This window comes from Schistocerca nitens, chromosome 5 (genome assembly GCF_023898315.1).
Source record: "Schistocerca nitens isolate TAMUIC-IGC-003100 chromosome 5, iqSchNite1.1, whole genome shotgun sequence".
NCBI classification, from domain to species: Eukaryota; Metazoa; Arthropoda; class Insecta; order Orthoptera; family Acrididae; genus Schistocerca; species Schistocerca nitens.
In genome coordinates, this window is record NC_064618.1 from 770,091,278 (window position 1) to 770,114,716 (window position 23,439).

Consider the following 23,439-nt stretch of genomic DNA (forward strand, 5'->3'; position numbering starts at 1 on the left):
TGGTGGGAAAATTAGCATATTTCTCTGAATAGAGAAGAATGTGAGGTCACGCACATGATTACAAAAAGAAATCCACTAAATTTCGATTACACGATCACACATATATAAAGGCTGTCAATTCGACTAAATTCCTAGGAATTACAATTTGGGACAACTTACTTCGGAACCATCACATAGATAATGATGTGGGGAAGGCAAACCAAAATGTTTTGTTTGGAGAGTACTTCAAATTTTCACATATTTTTTGCTGTAATTAAAGCAGAATTTCTTGTTTGAGAGTCCTTTTGTAGAGTAAAATTCTCAAAAATTCCACGAAAATTTGTAAATAAGGTGAATAATTTTTGTTACAATTGTGGTAAAATAACATTTTCTTCACAGAAACGCAATGTGACGCCTCTTGTGAAGTCTGTCCGTCAGCGTTATTTCGGTATGAAAGCAGGGGAACAGGATAAGTCCTGAGCTCCACGGTACATGTTGCAATGCATTTTCAGTTACACAGCAAGAATGGTTGAAAAATAAGAAACGATCTACGATTTTTGCTGTGCTTATGGTTTGGCAGGAGTCTACAATCCGTACAGATGACTGTTACTTCTGCTTAGCTCCGCCTGTAAAGGCAGGGTTGTTTATGAAGAAAAAAAAGTCAGTTCAGTAACCAAATCTTCGATTTGCTAATCGACCCATTCCGCATTCAGACAGTTTACCAGTTCCTACTCCACCCGAAAATTATGTGCTTGAGATAGAAAATGAAGACAGTGTGAAGCAACAAGAAGAAGAAAAAGAACTGAACAAGTCTTCCACATTCCGTGACCCCGAGTTCAGGGAAAAGATGATAAACCACTCAGAGTGAGTCAAGGGGAATTGTGTGATCACATTAGAGACTTTGACCTGTCAAAGGAGAAGGCAGGAATTCTTGGGTCTCGACTACAGTGATGGAATCTTCTCCTAAGTGATGTCACAGTCTAATAGCACAGAAAACGTCACATGGAGCAGGTTCCCTTTTTGGAGACGAAAAACAGTCTTGTTGTTTGCTGCGACATTAGTGGTTTGATGAGAACTTTGAATATGAACCATGATAAATCTGAATGGAGCTATTCTTAGACACCTCCAAGCCTAGCTTGAAAGCTGTGTTACTTCAGAAGGCAACCGTCTGCCTTCTATTCCTGTTTGACATGTAGTTCACATAAAAGAAACTTATGCCGACATGACAGTCCTCTTGTAGTCGATCAAATATCATGAACACAAACGGAAAATCTGTGATGATGTAAAAGTCGTTGCCATATTCTTAGGAATGCAACTGGGGTACACACACAAAATATTGCTGCTTCGTATGTATGTGTGACAGTAGGGATAGAAAACCGCGTTGCATTAAAGCAGACTGGTCTGCAAGAAATCTTAACTCTAGCGAGAAAAACGTGGTTGCCAAACCTCTCGTGGACCCAAAAGATTTTCTTCTCCCGCCCCCCTCCATTTTAAGCTGGATTTGATGAAACATTTTTCTAGGATATGAATCAAGAAGGACGGGCCTATTAGTACATAATAGAGGGATTTCCGAAATTATGTGTTGCAAAAGTTAAGGGAAGTGTTTTTATCGGGCCACAAATTTGAGAACTTGTAAAGGATCCGGCATTTGGACAAGTTTTGGAGGAGGAAGGAAAGGAACCTTGGGAAGCCTTCAAGGGAGTCATTCGTGGATTTTTAGGTGACAAAAGAGATGATAAATCGACTCATTTCATGACAGCGCTCCTGAAAAACTATCATGACCTCGAATGCAACATGTCCCTTACAATCCATCTTCTCACTCTCACGTTGACTTTTTCCCTCCTGGTTGTGGAGCTGTGACTGATTAACATGGAGAAAGAGTCAATCAGGACGTTCCTGTTATGGAAAAAAGATATTAAGGCCATTGGAATGCATATTACTGTTGGTATTTGTGTAGGGATGCTCCGGAACTCCGTTACAAGAGGCATGCTAGAAGATGACGATCTTATGCTGCCACCACACGATTCTCTTCAAAAAATTGCTCTGAGCACTATGGGACTCAACTGCTGTGGTCGTAAGTCCCCTAGAACTTAGAACTACTTAAACCTAACTAACCTAAGGACATCACACACATCCATGCCCGAGGCAGGATTCGAACCTGCGACCGTAGCGGTCGCACGGCTCCGGACTGCGCGCCTAGAACCGCGAGACCACCGCCTCCGGCGATTCTCTTCAGACCCAACCACCTGCGAGGTATTCTCTCAGCAATTTAGAACTCTTAAAATGTAAGTAACGTTTTAAGAAATTCAAATACTCTTTTAATGTTGTTAGCATGTGTAATTAAAATGTGTCTTTTTCTCTTAATCCATCAATGTGAAATACTTCCACCTACTGTGTATCATACAAACCAGAGCTAAGGAAAATTTTTCATTGTTATATTCGTTTTTCTCGGCGCAAAATTTGTGATAATTGACTCGTGAAGTGCAGGAAACATACAGAAATTATTTTTTTGTTGGCCCTTGTAATCAGGTTGAGATGGCAATCATTAGAACAGAGGTGTAATTCGTTGTTGCAAGATCTTTTCACGAAATTTCAATCACCATCCTTTCCTCTGAATGTGAAAATATTTTCCTGTCGCCAACCTTCGTAGGGAGGAAAGACCATCAGCATGAAATTAGAGAAATCAGACATCACACAGAAGGGTTTAAGTGTTGGTTTTTCCCACGTGTTGTTTGAGAGTGTAATGGTAGACGAATAGTCTGAAAGTGGTTAGAAGAACCCTCTGCCACCCACTTAAGTGTTAATTGCAAAATAGTAATGTAGATGTAGATGTGGACTCTTTCCCTTGCCCCTCAGATTACACTGCTCGGCAGTGGCACTGCACATGCCAAAGAATCGTGCTTTGGGACAGCAATGATTGGGGGGGGGGGTGAGGTAGAGGGGGGTGTCATGTCACGTGCTATGCTTAACCTAACAAGCATCACGTGGGAGAAGCTGATGTTATTGCATGTACAGTAGCTTACTTACCATCACATCACTGCAACAAAACTATTGATATGTGAATGCACCTGAGAACAGTAGCTAGTATACAGTAAACCATAACACGTAGTACATATTTCCTGTGAATGGAAAAACTGGGTTGATTTTTCTTTGCTCTCATTATTTTAACCATAGTAATGTCCGTTTTAGCCATTTACTCCTACAAGTTCATTCAGTTTTCTACATTTAACTTCCTCTTCTGAACTTCTTTTGCCGCCTGAACTACCTTTATTCAAACAATGTCTGTTTCTTAAGTGGTGCAAAGGGCTTATGTTCCCAACATAGTGGTGTCACACTGTTGTTTCTAGGATTAACTGGAAAATACGAATCACCTGCTTTGCTGTGGCTACATCCTGCTCTTAAATCAGACAGAACAACAATTAAATGAGGACTGCTAAAGAATTGTCGTTTGTGTAATCTATGGTTGTAGATCTTTATTAATACCAAAAATGATGTGTACACAAAATGTTCCATTTTACATTCAGAATAACCTGGGAAGTCATAGCAAGATAATGCTACCATATCGCAAAAGATGTTCCCTGGAGTGCATAACACTATGAATCTGGCAAGTCTGAAGCTCTCTTCCTGTGCGTTTGAGTATGCTGTGACGAGGTCACTGATAGGCTAACATGTGGAGATGAACATATCTTGGCTAGAGCAGCCGATGTGGAAACCTGACTCACCATTCTTATTCCTGTATTGCTCGAGTGACGATTCATATTTAAAGGAAAAAATGTTGCTTTTTCTAATACAGAATCTGGAATACGACAACAGCAGGCAAGCAGACCTACAGCTTCAACAATAACAAGTACATAGCCAACGGTAGAATTTTCTTTCTAGTGAGAAGAATTTTCGACTTTCATATAGTGTTTCTCGAAGGCGCTGATCAGGTATGTGTCCTCGGCTGAGGGTACCCCTTGATACCTGTCAGGATTATTGCGGATATTGGGACCATGGGGTACAGAAATTCGCGAACTAAGAGTTATTAGCGATCAACACTTTATTTCTATGAAGACGTTTATACACTCCTGGAAATTGAAATAAGAACACCGTGAATTCATTGTCCCAGGAAGGGGAAACTTTATTGACACATTCCTGGGGTCAGATACATCACATGATCACACTGACAGAACCACAGGCACATAGACACAGGCAACAGAGCATGCACAATGTCGGTACTAGTACAGTGTATATCCACCTTTCGCAGCAATGCAGGCTGCTATTCTCCCATGGAGACGATCGTAGAGATGCTGGATGTAGTCCTGTGGAACGGCTTGCCATGCCATTTCCACCTGGCGCCTCAGTTGGACCAGCGTTCGTGCTGGACGTGCAGACCGCGTGAGACGACGCTTCATCCAGTCCCAAACATGCTCAATGGGGGACAGATCCGGAGATCTTGCTGGCCAGGGTAGTTGACTTACACCTTCTAGAGCACGTTGGGTGGCACGGGATACATGCGGACATGCATTGTCCTGTTGGAACAGCAAGATCCCTTGCCGGTCTAGGAATGGTAGAACGATGGGTTCGATGACGGTTTGGATGTACCGTGCACTATTCAGTGTCCCCTCGACGATCACCAGTGGTGTACGGCCAGTGTAGGAGATCGCTCCCCACACCATGATGCCGGGTGTTGGCCCTGTGTGCCTCGGTCGTATGCAGTCCTGATTGTGGCGCTCACCTGCACGGCGCCAAACACGCATACGACCATCATTGGCACCAAGGCAGAAGCGACTCTCATCGCTGAAGACGACACGTATCCATTCGTCCCTCCATTCACGTCTGTCGCGACACCACTGGAGGCGGGCTGCACGATGTTGGGGCGTGAGCGGAAGACGGCCTAACGGTGTGCGGGACCGTAGCCCAGCTTCATGGAGACGGTTGCGAATGGTCCTCGCCGATACCCCAGGAGCAACAGTGTCCCTAATTTGTTGGGAAGTGGCGGTGCGGTCCCCTACGGCACTGCGTAGGATCCTACGGTCTTGGCGTGCATCCGTGCGTCGCTGCGGTCCGGTCCCAGGTCGATGGGCACGTGCACCTTCCGCCGACCACTGGCGACAACATCGATGTACTGTGGAGACCTCACGCCCCACGTGTTGAGCAATTCGGCGGTACGTCCACCCGGCCTCCCGCATGCCCACTATACGCCCTCGCTCAAAGTCCGTCAACTGCACATACGGTTCACGTCCACGCTGTCGCGGCATGCTACCAGTGTTAAAGACTGCGATGGAGCTCCGTATGCCACGGCAAACTGGCTGACACTGACGGCGGCGGTGCACAAATGCTGCGCAGCTAGCGCCATTCGACGGCCAACACCGCGGTTCCTGGTGTGTCCGCTGTGCTGTGCGTGTGATCATTGCTTGTACAGCCCTCTCGCAGTGTCCGGAGCAAGTATGGTGGGTCTGACACATCGGTGTCAATGTGTTCTTTTTTCCATTTCCAGGAGTGTATTAATGTGCTCGCTGCGCCGACCCGTCATAACTGCGTCTGACGTCCTACCACAAACAAATACGGATTTGCCAATACTCCATTGTGAGCAGGAAAAGACATAATTCGGCTTCGGAACGTTGCGCGTAGAAAAACTGTTCTTCCAGTGCAAGCCGTCAGCGGCGCGACGCGAGTATTGTGTTTATGTGTATGTGTGTGTGGGGGGGGGGGTAGCGGAGCGGGGGGGGGGGGGGGAGAGACACTCTGCGGCCGGCGTATACTGACACCGCAGTTCGTCAACATTCCACGATAATGCCAGCTCGTACTCGTACCCGCACGTGTTGGCTGCGTCCAAGCCTGTGACCTTTACATTTCGTTATCTTCTAACTCAGGGCTTCACAACATACGTGCTCGCGGAGCAAGCTGTGAGCAGCAAGGCGCGAGCACGGAGCAGCGCGAGCACGCTACCCCCACTACCGTACCAGAGCGGAGAGTGGGGAAAGTCATGTGGGGCACACAACAGCTGCCGCCAGTCAATGTAATTCCGCGGCCACCTGCAGGGATATCACTCACGAATTATTACTGCGACAAACGAAACAAATAAAGGAGAATGTACACGTGCCACATAATTTTATTAGCTTAGCGTATGCCTCTACATTCGCATTAATTTGTGAACTGTTACACAATAAAAGGTGTCACTGAAGTGTGGGATTCTCGGTTATCTAGTACTTTTTGCCCTTTACAATTGCGTCTATGTTCGGAGTAATTGTTCTTGTGCATTTTAGGCGCAGCGTGCAGTTTAAATTTCGATCAGACAATTCGTTTCTCAAGCGCGTCTTGTTACATTTCATTGCAGAGAACAGTTGTTCACAAACATACGTGGAACCGAACATTGATGTTATTGTAGCCGCCAGTTTGTGCAAACGAGGAAATCTATCCTGAGGGAAGTGTCTGTAGAATTCCAAAATGTTTATCTTCTTCTGAAAGTTGTCTCTGTATTCTCTGTCACACTGCAGGTCAATAATTTCTTGCTGCAGCTCAGGACGAATCTTTTAAATATTCGCTGAATATAGAGAGAACAGATCAAAATCACTGTCTAGTGCTGTCAGACCTCGAAAGCGCTGATCAACTAAACTATGTGAATAACGTTCAGTCTTTGTGAACATCTTGCATGAGCTAGGTTTCCTGTTTCCAGCTGACTCACCCAAAGTGTCAATTTCATTTTAAAAGCTCGTATTCGATCTATGAAATGAGTAATTAGCAGATTTTTACCTTGTAGTAAAATGTTCAAAGCATTCAGATGGCTAGTTAAATCTGCTAAGAACGCGAGATCACATTCAAACGTGCGCGCGCATTTCCCCTCCCTCCCCTCCCTCCCTACTCCGCGACCTTGCACCTGCTCGCGAGCACATGCCTGAGCAGACGCGAGTACTCGCGCTCAAAACCGGCCAGTTGTTAAGCCCTGTTCTAACTGATAGTAAAAAAAAATCATGGTCAAGTACTGATGCGGTTCTAGGTGATTTCAAAATACCATCTCAACAACAAAGTAGCGTGAAGGGAGAAAATAATAGTTTATATTAGCTAAGTAGAGGATCATGGCCACTACAAGGGCAGGTAAGGACCTTATCTCAAGATCATACTCACACCTCTCGGGCAATTATGAATATATGACGGTTGACTGAAAAGTAACGCCTCCACCTTCGTAACTCTTCAACACTTGGCAACATTGGTATGCGGCAGATACGGGCTTGCTCCGTAGCCTCTCCTCTCCAGATCCAGTTCGCGGGAAGCCTTAGCATTGAACGGTTGTGTTGTTACAGAGTAAAGTGTGGAACCCTGCCCAGATGGTCGGTCATTGCGATTTAAGCAACGTGAAGTCATTGAATTCTTGACAGCAGAAGGTGTCGCCCCAAAGGAGATTCATCAGAGAATGAGAGCAGTTTATGTAAACTGTGTTTATGTGATTACTGTGCGTTAATGGGCGAGTAAGTCTGAAGATGTTGAAACGAGAATATCTGACCTGCGTGACAAACAGAGTTGGACGCCCTGTGGCAGCAACCACCGAGTTTCACAAGCAAAATGTTGACAGATTGATTCAGGACGATAGTCGTATCACTCAGAGGGAAATTGCAAGTACAATCGTCATTTCATACGAACAGAGGGAAATGTTTTCCTGCAGCAAGACAATGCCAGACCACACACATCACGTGCCACCACAGCAGAACTTCAGAGACAACCACACCACCGTACGGCATCCTCCATAAAGTCCATATTTAGCACCGTCTGAACTCCATCTGTTCCCGATAATGAAAGACGATCTGCGGGACATCATTATGCTTCTGATGAAGACGTTGAGAGAACTGTGAGACCGTGGTTGAGGAAACAGATTGTCGACTTGTTCCCTGACGGCTTCAGAAAACTTGTTCATCGTTGGCAGAAATGTATCCAACTGGCTAGTGACTATGTGGAAAAGTGAATATTGGTATTTAAAGATCACATTCTAAGGATTATTTCTGCGTTTGGTTTATTGAAATATTCCCATCCACAGCCAGTTAACGAAGGTGGAGGCATTACCTTTCATTCAACCCTCCTATGTTCAAGGTCAGGATGTAACCTAATGTCTGTAATGTGCCTGACCGCCCCTCTTGGACAATTACGTGATGTTTAAAGGAGGGACACCCATCCACTATGCTGGTCCTTCGACAGATTATGTTGTAACTGAATGTAATGCTCCACCTACTCCTCCCACCTACCCCTCTCCTGACCTGTCTTTCTAGACCAATAGGAAAATGTCAATAAAGTCCCCCGCCATTCTTCACAAGTTATTGAAAAGTCTGTAAGACAAGAAAGTAGTCTTTTGCTCCTGCTGTTCAGTCTATACATCGAAGAAGCAGTGATAGAAATAAAACAAAAATTCAAAAGTGGTATAAAAATTCAGTGAAAATGGTTGTCAATAATAAGAATCGTTTATGTCATTGCTGTTCTCAGCGAAAGTAAAGAACAATTACAGTAGATTTCGAATTGAATGGTCAGTCTACTTAATACAGAATATGGATGGAGAGTAAACCGAAGAAAGACGAAAGCAATGAGAAGTAGCAGAAATGAGAACTGTGAAGAACAGGTGATGACGAGGTAGATGTAGTTAAGGAATTCTGCTACGTATGCAACAAAATAACCCATGATGGTCGGAACAAAGCCGACATATAAACCAGACTAGCACTGGCATAAAGGAAATTCCTGGCCAAGAGAAGTCTGTTAGTGTCAAACATAGGCTTTAATTTGAGGAAGAAATTTCTGCGAACGTACGTTTGGAACACAGCTTATGTGGTAGTGAGACATGGACTGTGAGAAAACTGGAAAATAGGGGAATAGGGTCAACTGAGATGTGATGCTACAGAACAAGGTTGAAAATCAAGTGGACTGGTAAAATAAGGAACGAGAAGCCTCTCCAGAGATTCGTCAACAAATGGAATATATGGAAACCACTGACAAAGGAAGGTACAGGATGGTAGGGTATCTGTTTCGAGATCAGGGACTAAGTTCAATGGTACAAGAGGGAGCTGTAGAGGGTACAAACTTCAGATGGAAAAAGAGATTGGAAGACATCCAGACAATAACTGATGATGTAAGATGCAAGTGCCACTCAGAAAATAAGAGGTTCTCACAAGAGTAAGAATTCGTGGCGGGCCGCATCCAATCTGTCAGAAGACTAATGATTAAGAACAAATACTCTTTCATTTGTATGAATATCGTCGTTCAAGATCTGTACGCTGTAGGAAATCGTCATAAAGCGCCAGCAGAGATCAACCATTACATCTATCTGGAATAAAATTTATAAAGACTCTGTCATACAGCAAAGTAGGTATTGGGCCATCCACCTCCCTCAACTTTAATCATTCATTACCATTCAGTATGTTTTTATTAATTATTTTTATTTACACACAAATGTATTCAGATTCAGAATGTTTGTGGTAATTATTTTTATTTATACACCAATGATCTTTTATTTATTTATGCTCTATGTGCTTTTACTTGCGACTTCTTTATTTTTCCCAACAGTGCGATGGACCCCTGATATGGCACTATCAGATATCTTGGGCCAGTACATGCAGTGGTTCGAAACTACGGTGTCTGTGCTGGCATAGAAGCAACATCCCACAGCTGTTCAACCTGAATTATCGGATGTGACGTTCGCGTATACTGAGCCACAGCACCAGCATCTGTAGCAGTCGTCCAAGTTACCTTAGCCCAACAAGCTGCAGTTGTGAGTGGCACTACTTATACATCATGATGTAGTACATCAAGATGAAAGTAATGAACAGCTCGTTGGAGACATATCCAGCCACCCACGCCAGTCTCAATAAGATGAAGCAAGCAGATACCAACTCACAATAGACACACATTGCCGACATCATAGAAGACGCCGAACTTTCCCAGTGGTAAGAAAACTCTCATACACCTAATTGATGAGCACTCTATGTTGTTCCAGCATATGGGTGAGAAGATACTAGTTCAGTTGACTGGAACTTGTGCAATCTACATGTAAGGGAGATGCAGACTCTTCCCAGCATCCACATGAACAGATTCCTGAAAGGCCAGGCTGTGGCTTAGCCATGTCTCCGCAATATCCTTTCTTTCAGGAGTGCTAGTTCTGCAAGGTTCGCAGGAGAGCTTCTGTAAAGTTTGGAAGAAAGGAGACGAGATACTGGCAGAAGTAAAGCTGTGAGACCGGGCGGGAGTCGTGCTTCGGTAGCTCAGATGGTAGAGCACTTGCCCGCGAAAGGCAAAGGTCCCGAGTTCGAGTCTCGGTCGGGCACACAGTTTTAATCTGCCAGGAAGTTTCATATCAGCGCACACTCCGCTGCAGAGTGAAAATCTCATTTTGGAAACATCCCCCAGGCTGTGGCTAAGCCATGTCTCCGCAATATCCTTTCTTTCAGGAGTGCTAGTTCTGCAAGGTTCGCAGGAGAGCTTCTGTAAAGTTTGGAAGGTAGGAGACGAGATACTGGCAGAAGTAAAGCTGTGAGACCGGGCGGGAGTCGTGCTTCGGTAGCTCAGATGGTAGAGCACTTGCCCGCGAAAGGCAAAGGTCCCGAGTTCGAGTCTCGGTCGGGCACACAGTTTTAATCTGCCAGGAAGTTTCATATCAGCGCACACTCCGCTGCAGAGTGAAAATCTCATTCTGGAAACATCCCCCAGGCTGTGGCTAAGCCATGTCTCCGCAATATCCTTTCTTTCAGGAGTGCTAGTTCTGCAAGGTTCGCAGGAGAGCTTCTGTAAAGTTTGGAAGGTAGGAGACGAGATACTGGCAGAAGTAAAGCTGTGAGACCGGGCGGGAGTCGTGCTTCGGTAGCTCAGATGGTAGAGCACTTGCCCGCGAAAGGCAAAGGTCCCGAGTTGGAGTCTCGGTCGGGCACACAGTTTTAATCTGCCAGGAAGTTTCATATCACCGCACACTCCGCTGCAGAGTGAAAATCTCATTCTGGAAACATGCCCCAGGCTGTGGCTAAGTCATGTCTCCGCAATATCCTTTCTTTCAGGAGTGCTAGTTCTGCAAGGTTCGCAGGAGAGCTTCTGTAAACTTTGGAAGGTAGGAGACGAGATACTGGCAGAAGTAAAGCTGTGAGACCGGGCGGGAGTCGTGCTTCGGTAGCTCAGATGGTAGAGCACTTGCCCACGAAAGGCAAAGGTCCCGAGTTCGAGTCTCGGTCGGGCACACAGTTTTAATCTGCCAGGAAGTTTCATATCAGCGCACACTCCGCTGCAGAGTGAAAATCTCATTCTGGAAACATCTCCCAGGCTGTGGCTAAGCCATGTCTCCGCAATATCCTTTCTTTCAGGAGTGCTAGTTCTGCAAGGTTCGCAGGAGAGCTTCTGTAAAGTTTGGAAGGTAGGAGACGAAATACTGGCAGAAGTAAAGCTGTGAGACCGGGCGGGAGTCGTGCTTCGGTAGCTCAGATGGTAGAGCACTTGCCCGCGAAAGGCAAAGGTCCCGAGTTCGAGTCTCGGTCGGGCACACAGTTTTAATCTGCCAGGAAGTTTCAGATTCCTGAAAGGTTTAATATTCATTGCACCTCGTCATACAGTGGCAGCAGTTAGGATTCAAATGTGAATTTTAAAACTAGGGTGCCCATTGCTAATGTAACTTTACATAACTGATTGACCTTCGCATAGAATGACACAGATGTTTACATACAGTTGTTAAGGCTATTGAAACAGGAAACTGAATGAAAGGTCTAATAGTCTTCATTATATTTCCTAAATTCAATCAGGGACCCACACAACTGGTTTTACAACGTTTAAATGCGTCTATGGTGTGTATCTCTACAGAGTGTATCATAATTAATGGCCTAAAAGCATACAATTGAAAGAACACGATGCTAGAAGCAAAAACGTCTCAGTAAACACAGGGTCGAAAATGCATACCTTAAGAACTACGAGCAACTTTTCATCTTCGATACTGTGCAACAGATTTCTTCTATTGCAAGTTCTTTGCTTTCCACATTTTCGAAAGTGGTAGTAAAGACCAAAATAAAAAAAAAAAAATTCCATCAAACATGTGCTCTAAAACGCATATCCCAAAAGCTACGAGCACTTGATCATTAGAGGAGCTGATTTTATAAGTAGCAAAGATGAAAAGAGCTCATATCTCTTAAGGAATGCATTTTAGAGCACATGTTTACTAGACTTTTTTTCTAGTTTTAGTTTGTACTACCAGTTCGCAAACTATGGGAAGCAGAGAACTTGCAGTAGAGGTGATTACTCACAGTATCCAAGACGAAAAATTACTCATAGCTCTTCTGTTTCACTGTGTTGTGGGGCAGGAATTCTTCGTTCGGTCTGCCGACAGTTGTGTTAGTTCATTTAGCGTTACCCAGGGTGCACCACGTGGAGGCGAACTAACTTTACACCCCTGAACACGCTCTGGTTAGAGAATTTCAAAAAATCATGGCCAACCCTCAATTACAAATCCATGAAGATACTCACGACATCCAAGGAAACCGACTCCGATCTAGGCATCCTCCTCTAAAGATCGCACAGGCTCTGCACCAAACCAACTTTAAAATAAATGACCGATGGAAAGAGGAATGGGAGAGCAGAATAGCAGTAAACTGCCACAGTATGCCATGCATCTTTAGTAAACCAAAAGGATTTGATTGCCCTCGCAAAGTTTGATCAACTCTTAACCGCGTCAGAACCAACTGTGGGAGATGCGCCGACTCCTTACACAGATGGGGTAAACTTCCTTCGGCCGCTTGCGACTGTGGCGCTGAGAGACAGACGGTCAAACACATCGTGCAGGAATGCCCACTAAGGGTGACCCACAGGATTTCTTAATGGCGACCCAAGAGGTAATCGAGTATTTATTATCTAAGCTGGACGTCTGCTTGTGATTGCTCTTCTGTGAGTGTAAATTTACAATTGGCGGTGTCCTTATATACAAACTGTTATTTATTGCTCTGTTTGTACATATGTGATTTTTTTTTTAAATCGTGTTGTTTCTGTAATTTTTCCTGTGATGTTATGAGCCATACGCTAAATAAATAAATAAATACTCATAGCTCTTAAGGTATGGATTTTCGACCCAATGTTTACTGAGACTTTTTTGCTTCTAGTATCATGTACCTCCAACTGTATGCATTTACGCCATTAATTATCATACACCCTGTATATACGTTTTTATACACTACTGGCCATTAAAATCGCTACACCAAGAAGAAATGCAGATGATAAACGGGTATTCACTGTGTAAGTAGGCTCTTTACGTTTTTATATTAGTAACGTCACGTAGCGCTCTGTATGAAAATCACTGACTGCTGCTGTGTTTGCCTCTGATGTTGTTCCATTGTGTCTACCTTTTGATGATTTTGTTCCTTTGTGTCTAACTGTTGCTGTGTTTGTCTCTGGTGTTGTTCCATTGTGTCTAACTTTTGAAGCTTTTGTCCCATTTGTTGCATTAATTGTAATAACAATGCACTGGTGTCTGAAACATGTTCCTCAGTGCTATTCGGTAGTGCATTTGCACCGGTAACATTCACATTTTGACAAGCAGAAAATGTGTCTTGACTTATTTGAGAAAACGGTGAGGACCCAAAACCTGAATTTACAGTATTTGCAAGATTGTGTCCTGTCATTTCGGAATCCTGAGGCGAGCTGTTGCTGACCTATCGATCGATAATGCTTCCCTGTTCACTAATTGTTTCACTCTCTACACCATTATTTGCCAACCGCTCCATTTCCCTCTGCACAATTACCAAATTACTACTTTGAATGTCTGTTAATTCATTACACGGTAGTGCTGATAAGCTATAATCGTCGTCACTATCATTTTTCAATTTACTTTGGAGCCTAGTGTTACGTTTTTCACACGCCATAATTATCACGAATTTCACACGATAACAAGAAAAGCACAATTTGAAGAGCAAAAACAAGAAAACATATTAGCATAGCACTGAAAATAATAACTCGTTAATTGCAAGCGCAGCTGCGAAATACTTGGTGCAAATCTACATGCATGCCCAACTGTTTTACTGTACAACAATGACAAACTACAACTACAAAGGAAATTCTCTCTATAATTACGCGCTAGCAATAAACAATAGCTACACTAATTACACAAACTACAAGAAAAAATCAGAAGATTCCAGTGAGGTATCCTTGGCTAAGGGTCGCCATATGAAACGTCCCCTTGGAAAAGTTTATGAATTACTGTGCTGATAAACCCCTTACGTTATTTGTTTTTTAAACAGCTGAGCAGAACTGAACGTACTCAGACATTTCGCTCTTTACTTACTCTGATCAACACTAAACTGACACACAATATTTTTAGCGAAACGCAATCTGACTTTCAATAATCCCTACAAAAGAATGGCCCTGACTAACAATAACCTATACCTCTTATGAATCACTTACCTCACAAAAATCTCCGTTGCTCGAACTACTGCAAAACAGCGAGCGCCAATAGTGCCAGCTAAATAAAAGATTCTAACTACTGAAGGCTCTAACTACTGATAGGCATACTTAGCAAATGAAAGATTTTGATAGTGAACAAACATTGTATTTACCATATCAGTTCATGACATCCAGTCTCACAAATTTACTGTCTCTGACGGACACACGTCCAGATCATCCGCTCTCAAAATTCTGCCATCTCTCTCCCCACATCCACCACCGCTGACGGCTCACCTCCAACTGCGCAACGCTACGCGCTGTTCACATCCAACTGCCCAACACTACAATAGAGAATATTTCAACAATGCCTCCCAGCCACAGACTGCACACAGCACAATCAGTGATTTTCATACAGAGCGCTACGTGACGTTACCGACATAAAAACCTAAACAGCCTACTTACAACTGGACAAATATATTATACTAGAACTGACATGTAATTACATTTTCACTCAATTTTGGTGCATAGATCCTGAGAAATCATTACCCAGAATAACCACCTCTGGTCGTAATGACGGCCTTGGTACGCCTGGGCATTGAGTCAAACAGAACTTGGATGGCGTGTACAGGTACAGCCGCACATGCACCTTCAACACGATACCACGGTTCATCAAGAGTAGTGACTGGCGTATTGTGACGAGCCAGTTGCTCGGCCACCATTGACGAGAAGTTTTCAATTGGTGAGAGATCTGGAGAATGTGCTGGCCAGGGCAGCAGCCGAACATTTTCTGTATCCAGAAAGGCCCGTACAGGACCTGCAACATGCGGTCGTGCATTATCCTGCTGAAATGTAGGGTTTCGCAGGGATCGAATGAAGGGTAGAGCCACGGGTCGTAACACATCTGAAATGTAACGTCCACTGTTCAAAGTACCGTCAATGCGAACAAGAGGTGACTGAGACACGTAACCAATGACACAGCATACCATCACGCCGGGTAATACGCCAGAATGGCGATGACGAATGCAGGCTTCCAATGTGCGTTCGACGCGATGTCGCCAAACACGGATGCGAACATCATGATGCTGTAAACGGAACCTGGATTCATCCGAAAAAATGACGTTTTGCCATTCGTGCACCGAGATTCGTCATTGAGTACACCATCTCAGGTGCTCCGGTCTGTGATGCAGCGTTAAGCGTAACTGCAGCGATGGTCTCCGAGCTGATAGTCCATGCTGCTTCAAATATCTTCGAACAGTTCGTGCAGATGGTTGTTGTCTTGCGAACGTCCCCATCTGTTGATTCAGGGATCGAAACGTGGCTGCACGATCCGTTACAGCCATGAGGATAAGATCTCTGTCATCTCGACTGCTAGTAATACGAGGCCGTTGGGATCCAGCACGGCGTTCCGTATTACCCTCCTGAACCCATCGATTCCATATTCTGCTAACAGTCATTGGTTCTCGACCAACATGAGCAGCAATGTCGCGATACGATAAACCGCAATCGCGATAGGCTACGATCCGACCATTACCAAAGTCGGAAACGTGTTGACACGCATTTCTCCTCCTTACACGAGGCATGACAACGACGTTTCACCAGGCAACGCCGGTTAACTGCTGTTTGTGTATGAGAAATCGGTTGGAAACTCTCCTCATGTCAGCACGTTGAAGGTGCCGCCACCGGCGCCAACCTTGTGTGAATGCTGTGAAAAGCTAATCATTTGCCTATCACAGCATCGTCTTCCTGTCGGTTAAAATTCGCATCTGTAGCACGTCATCTTCATGGTGTAGCAATTTTAATGGCCAGTTGTGTAGATTGTGCATGACCTCGCAGGCCCGCGCGAGGTCATTCACGGCGTTGCTGAGTTGGGTGGAAATTCCACAAACGGTGAACAGTGTTGCTAAAGTAATTTACGTAGTCTAAGAAACTTTCTTTGACATTTTGGAAACATGTAAGGTCCTATAACCTGATGTTGACGAGAGCGCAAGCTTGCGCTGTTCGAGGAAGACAGAGTTTAGCTAAACGAACTGAAATGGCGGAAGAATTCATGATCTTCACAGGACAGAGATTGATGTAGAACAAAAGGTATCGAGTACAGGTCACGAAACGGAACTTAGTGATAGTGCAGAGGGATTGGTAGCAGTTTCACGATTGGTATCACAGTCTGAAAGAAAAAAGAAAAAAAAACAAGCAAATGACGGAGCTAGTGGGTCAGAAATAGAGGACAATCTACTTCGGTACGTTGAACAGAATATAGTAATTTTGAACCAAATGTTCAGGTTCCAACGGAGAGGATGTGTGTAACTGCGTTCGCACTTTGCACGGAATTCGGTGAAACGCAGTGTGAAAGACACGAACGGAAAAATTTTCATCGAATACTGACAGGCGACTATGGCGAACAGTCAGACAGTGGGTTCGCATTATTGAATGAGCCTACTATGGTCGTAAAGCAAACGAGTGAAACAACAAATGCAATACTAGAAGACTTGAAAACAGAAACAATGCAGGATTAGCAGATTTGAGATTTGAAACAAATACAGGGTTAAAGAATTTAAAACTTGAAACAAATGCAGCGTCAACGAATTTAAAGAAAGCAACAGATTCGGGATTAGAAGACTTGTAAACTGAAACGGCAAATCTAAAGACCGAAACGGCAAAGCTAAAAACAGAGACAAAAGCTGCTTTATGTAGTCTCCAATTTGAAACTTACGTTGGGTTCGAAAAAGTCCGCGAAGATCATTAAAAATTACGGACAGAAGTCACTGAACAGTTTACTGAAATCCGGAGAGAGGCGAGAGACTCACGCGAGCTGGTACAAGCGTTAAGGGCTGACCAGAAGACGATGCATACTGACGTTGAACAGGCGCAGGATTCAGTGTCTAACGCTAATCAAAGAGTGGATAAGTTAGCACGTAAGACGTCTGGTAAGGCGCAACAAATCGTGGAAGAGATCAATGTCAGAAAAGGTGTCACGCGAGCCGCATTAAAAAGATTTGACCTACGCATTGAAAACATAGTCACGAAAAATCAGAAACTGTTTGAATACCTTCGCACAGAATTGAAACAGTGTATCGAGAATCGTACAGAAAGTAGTAGCGAGACATCGGAATTGGTATTATCATCCGACGTAGTAACAGACAGTAACCCAGAAAGGAAAAAGTCAGTTTTGCAATTTTCAATAGCAGTAGCGGGAACACAAAAGCGTCATGAAATTCCAGGCGTTTATTCACAACAGGTTGCGTCAATAATTACCAAAGCGAAACAAAACCAAATAGGAAAGTAACAGTTAACACAGGGGAGCGCAGTAGGTGATGTGCGTTCACACCGGATATGGGAGCGAGAAACGTTGGACGCGCATTCCAGCAGAGCGGCAGCCGCCCACCGAAAGTACGTGGGTGACGCGAGAGTGGGGCAAATTGCGACGACACATGTACCAGTTCCACAATTGCCGAATCACAGCACAACAGGTTCCAGACCGCAAGCTAATGTGAATCAAATAGAAAGGCAAAACACGTAACCAGTAAATGGGAGATGTAAAATAATCTTTCAATCCGATACACGAGGAACGGTACGATGTAGACAACTACACACCACTGCGTAGATACGATGCTAAATGAGACATAAATACACTCCTGGAAATGGAAAAAAGAACACATTGACACCGGTGTGTCAGACCCACCATACTTGCTCCGGACACTGCGAGAGGGCTGTACAAGCAATGATCACACGCACGGCACAGCGGACGCACCAGGAACCGCGGTGTTGGCCGTCGAATGGCGCTAGCTGCGCAGCATTTGTGCACCGCCGCCGTCAGTGTCAGCCAGTTTGCCGTGGCATACGGAGCTCCATCGCAGTCTTTAACACTGGTAGCATGCCGCGACAGCGTGGACGTGAACCGTATGTGCAGTTGACGGACTTTGAGCGAGGGCGTATAGTGGGCATGCGGGAGGCCGGGTGGACGTACCGCCGAATTGCTCAACACGTCGGGCGTGAGGTCTCCACAGTACATCGATGTTGTCGCCAGTGGTCGGCGGAAGGTGCACGTGCCCGTCGACCTGGGACCGGACCGCAGCGACGCACGGATGCACGCCAAGACCGTAGGATCCTACGCAGTGCCGTAGGGGACCGCACCGCCACTTCCCAGCAAATTATGGACACTTTTGCTCCTGGGGTATCGGCGAGGACCATTCGCAACCGTCTCCATGAAGCTGGGCTACGGTCCCGCACACCGTTAGGCCGTCTTCCGCTCACGCCCCAACATCGTGCAGCCCGCCTCCAGTGGTGTCGCGACAGGCGTGAATGGAGGGACGAATGGAGACGTGTCGTCTTCAGCGATGAGGGTCGCTTCTGCCTTGGTGCCAATGATGGTCGTATGCGTGTTTGGCGCCGTGCAGGTGAGCGCCACAATCAGGACTGCATACGACCGAGGCACACAGGGCCAACACCCGGCATCATGGTGTGGGGAGCGATCTCCTACACTGGCCTACACCACTGGTGATCGTCGAGGGGACACTGAATAGTGCACGGTAGATCCAAACCGTCATCGAACCCATCGTTCTACCACTCCTAGACCGGCAAGGGAACTTGCTGTTCCAACAGGACAATGCACGTCCGCATGTATCCCGTGCCACCCAACGTGCTCTAGAAGGTGTAAGTCAACCACCCTGGCCAGCAAGATCTCCAGATCTGTCCCCCATTGAGCATGTTTTGGACTGGATGAAGCGTCGTCTCACGCGGTCTGCACGTCCAGCACGAACGCTGGTCCAACTGAGGCGCCAGGTGGAAATGGCTTGGCAAGCCGTTCCACAGGACTACATCCAGCATCTCTACGATCGTCTCCATGGGAGAATAGCAGCCTGCATTGCTGCGAAAGGTGGATACACTGTACTAGTGCCAACATTGTGCATGCTCTGTTGCCTGTGTCTATGTGCCTGTGGTTCTGTCAGTGTGATCATGTGATGTATCTGACCCCAGGAATGTGTCAATAAAGTTTCCCGTTCCTGGGACAATGAATTCACGGTGTTCTTATTTCAATTTCCAGGAGTGTATGTCAGCTCAAGGCCCAAATGTAGTAGAACGAGTACAAGAGAATATGATACAATTGAAAGATACAGGTAATGTAGTGAAAACACAAACGTCGTATGCTGGAAGAGAAAAATTTGACAATGATCACTTTTTGACAGTCAGAAAATTCCAACATTACTAAGAAAGCGTGAACGGCTTACATCCAAGCACGTTCATAAATAAATTTCAGGTCGGTTTATCAGAGCACTGCCCACTTAGCCATCAACGTGACTTCATTTGTGGGCATATGGACGGAGCAACAGCGGAAACCATGCAAAGAGTAGCGGTGAACTGTCATTCGTATGAACAATTTAAAACTGCATTCTTGGAGCGGTACTGGTCGACAGAAACAAAATAAATTATGAGTTGTTGCAGAAAGAGTCGTTCGAAAATTCGGAGAACAGAAACCCGTTAGATCTTTCGAAGATATGACAAAGAAAAATCAGTGTCTAGATAATCCATACAGTTATGGGGAACTGAAATGGATGTGCACAATGAAGTTACCGTTACGTCATCAGGAGTCATTGGTGGGTAGGGCAGGAGGTAGCATACAAGCATTTAAGGGAATGTTGAGAGACCTTGAATTCATCTTCAGTGAAGATGACGCAAGAGAACAACGTAAAAGCAGAGGAAACAATAGTAGGGGAATAACAGCGACGGATCAGTTTTTAATAACAATTCCAATGGTAATAATAACGGAGGAAAAGGTAATGGTTTTGTAAGGAGTGGTAGTCGCCCATGGGAGAACAGTATGGTTTTAGTAACGCACAGAGGGCAAATAACAATTATGGTTTCGGGGGATCGAGGAATTATAATGAGGGATTTGGTCCTAGAAACTACGGTGGTAACTATGATCCGAGAAACAATCCTCGTGCAATCGAAGGCGGAAGGTTTAGAGGTTTTCAGCAGCAAAATCCGGATTATTCAGCTGGAAGTGGAATGGCCAGAGCGCAGGAAGGTTGAGAAAGTCAATTTTCAGCGGGACAAAACATGCGAATTGAACCGATAGAAGAAATCGAGGTGAGGCCACCAAACAAAGGTAACAGACAAAATTGACGAGATGAGCGGTACGAAGACCAGTGACAAGTAATTCGATCGAACAATGAAGTTAATTGTGTAATAGAACCTGTAAATTGACTTAGTTCTGATAAGCCATATTTTGATGTATGTTTAAGGAGATATCGAATACAAACACAAGCATGCTGCGATTCAAATGACTGCGAATCGACCGACGATGATGATGAGGAACAGGAGTCAGAAACGGTGAATATAGACAATAGTACAAAAACTGATGGTGATTACCATACTGTAGAAGATGTGCCGCGTTTATACAAAACGGAGAAAGTAATATTATGCCATGAGGATAAAGCACCACTGATAACACCAATAGTGATACCTAGTTACATGTGAAGTCTCACCGGTAACTAATGTAAAACATAGGCATTTTGTAACTTAGCACCAAGCAAGGGGGAGGTTACAGCGTTGAAAGTAAAATTCTTTTCTATACACAAAAGTTAGACAAAATTAAAAAAGAGTCCACACGAAAATTTAGTGGTGTTGAATGTCCAGACATCAGAGTATAGGAAAGAGAGCAAAATACACGCAGATGAAACTTTCAACTTGTAATTATCTCGAATAATTAAATAAAATAAATTTCGTATGAAGGTAAGAAAATAATGATGATGGAAATACAGGAAAGTAACAACTAATGTAACTCTTCTGCAAAACGAAATGTGTTCTGGGGAAAGAATTGAACGTATGAAGAGAAACAGAGATCAGCATGTGGATAGTTTATCGAAATAGTAGTAGATTCTCTCTTAAGGGCGTAGTGTAAAGGAGAAGGAAGTTGCTTTTTGTAGAAGAAAAGAAGTGAAGAAGTAGGTAGGAAATAGATGATTAAGGGGGAAGGAGGCAGGCATTTTAATTTTTCTTCCGTCGAGGACGGTGAACAAATGATTGAAGAGATATTTTGGGGAAAATGTGAAGCGATAGGATTTGTGTAAGACACCACAATGATCTAACACTCTGCATGGTGTCTGTTTGTTCGATATCGTGTCTCCCTACCACTTTCGCGCAACGACGCTCTGAGCGTGTTTTTTAGGGAATTGACTAGTTTGAACCTGGGACCTGTTGCTGGTAAGGAGACGCCAGACCACACATGACATGTTGAGTTCAGAAGAGTTCAGTGAGACTAGCGATGATATAATCAAATACTTAATGATTTCCGCGTCAGCTCCACTGCACTCCCTGTAAAAGAATCTTAATACTAACTAAATTTAGTGGAAGGGGTTCAAAGCCTTCCTATTTTTAGTTAGCTGGTAAAATAACGCCGAAAAAGCAGTTAAGTTTACCATAGGAAATATTATTCTACTTACAAAACATTGTTTATAAATTGCACTATTGAAAAAAAAGAAATGTTTTAACACAGGATGATAAAAACCAACTGCGTTCAACAAAAATGTGAACGAATATTCCCTGAGTGGGTTTCCAAGTTCTACAATGGATCGAAGGATGACCTATGCCATATCACATCTATCATCTAGGTTTAAATTAAGTTTTACAAGAGAGAAAACTATCGAAATGGTTTACAGTGACCCTCAATTATCTTTAATTACTTATCTAACTTGTCGTAAATTACAGTGGCTAATGTGGCTTCTCAATAACTATATAACAGAAAAATCATCGCGTTTCAGATTTTTACTTCAAGTGGCAAATGTGAACACCATGAGCTTTAATTGACGATCGACACTAGTATTACGCAAAAAGGGGGTGTAACAGATGAGACTCTGCAGTTCTGAGTGAAGCTTTATACGCTGTTATGCAGCATCGAGTGCATTCATTACCTTGTCGGTGTTCGTCAGGGGGCGGCGGGCAGCACAGCTCCGCTCACCTCGCCGTCTCGGAAGCAACTAGTGTTATCATAAGGTCTATAGTGTTCTTCTGGAGGGCTCTATCTTTTAGCATGGGCTGGGGGGTGGTCCTGACGTAACAGAGAAAGAAAAAGTCTCACGCTAAAACTTGTGGCTGGGGTAGCCCTTTTTGTGTTATTGTAAGTTCTATACTGTTCTTCTGGAGGGCTCTAGCTTTTAACATGGGCTGGGGGGTGGTCCTAGCGGTTAGCTGCCAACGTGGGTGTCCGTCCCTTATCGTAGGGCCTTCCAGCCTAACACGTTACTGCTCTCGTCTTCTTTTCTCGTTTCTCCTCTCGGAACTGCGTCCATCTCCCGGTGGGCAGGTATGACATGTATTTAGGCATTCTTGTGTTAATCTGTGGTATTTCATTTGCTCACTCATTACTCGTATTACTTTGGTTAATTTAATGTCACGATTTATTCGGAGCTATGTGACATACTACTGGATTTGCTTATCATGTCAGGGTTTTCGTGGAAGGTGTTGGATTTTCCTGACACCTTACATATCACCACCCTTCGAAATTAATTTTTGTACTGAAGTTAGGCAATGATTGAATAGTTGTCTAAGCCAGTCAAAAATTATTACGTTACCTAAATTTTGTTGCCTACTGTTCAGCCACGTTATTCTATTTTACGCTAGTTTGTATTACTAATTTATATTTTTATATTCTTCTACATTATTATCAAAAATATGTTTATATTGTCAAGGGAAGAATATTTCTATTCTATTATAATTATTATTTTTTAATTATTTTCTTTCTTTATTGAACTGAGAAGTTTGTTTTTTTAAGAAGTTTGTTATCGAAAGTGACAAGTCTTTCACATTGATTTTCTTAGAAATATTGTTTTTGTATATGAAGTAATTAAGTAAAATCTATTCCTAACACATTTTCTAATTATCATCTACAAGTAAAATGTTTTTGTTTCTAGACACTCATTTCAACATTGTTACACTAACAAATAAGAATTATTTCCAAGAATTGCTTTGACAAAGAAATATACGTACACAAGTATTGAGATATTATCCTAACAAATGGTACAAATGTTAAAAAAAAAGGGAAAACATCCAACAAGATAATTTTTTGTATTTGTTTTTATAAGGAGAAAATAAGTAAAATATAGTTATTCT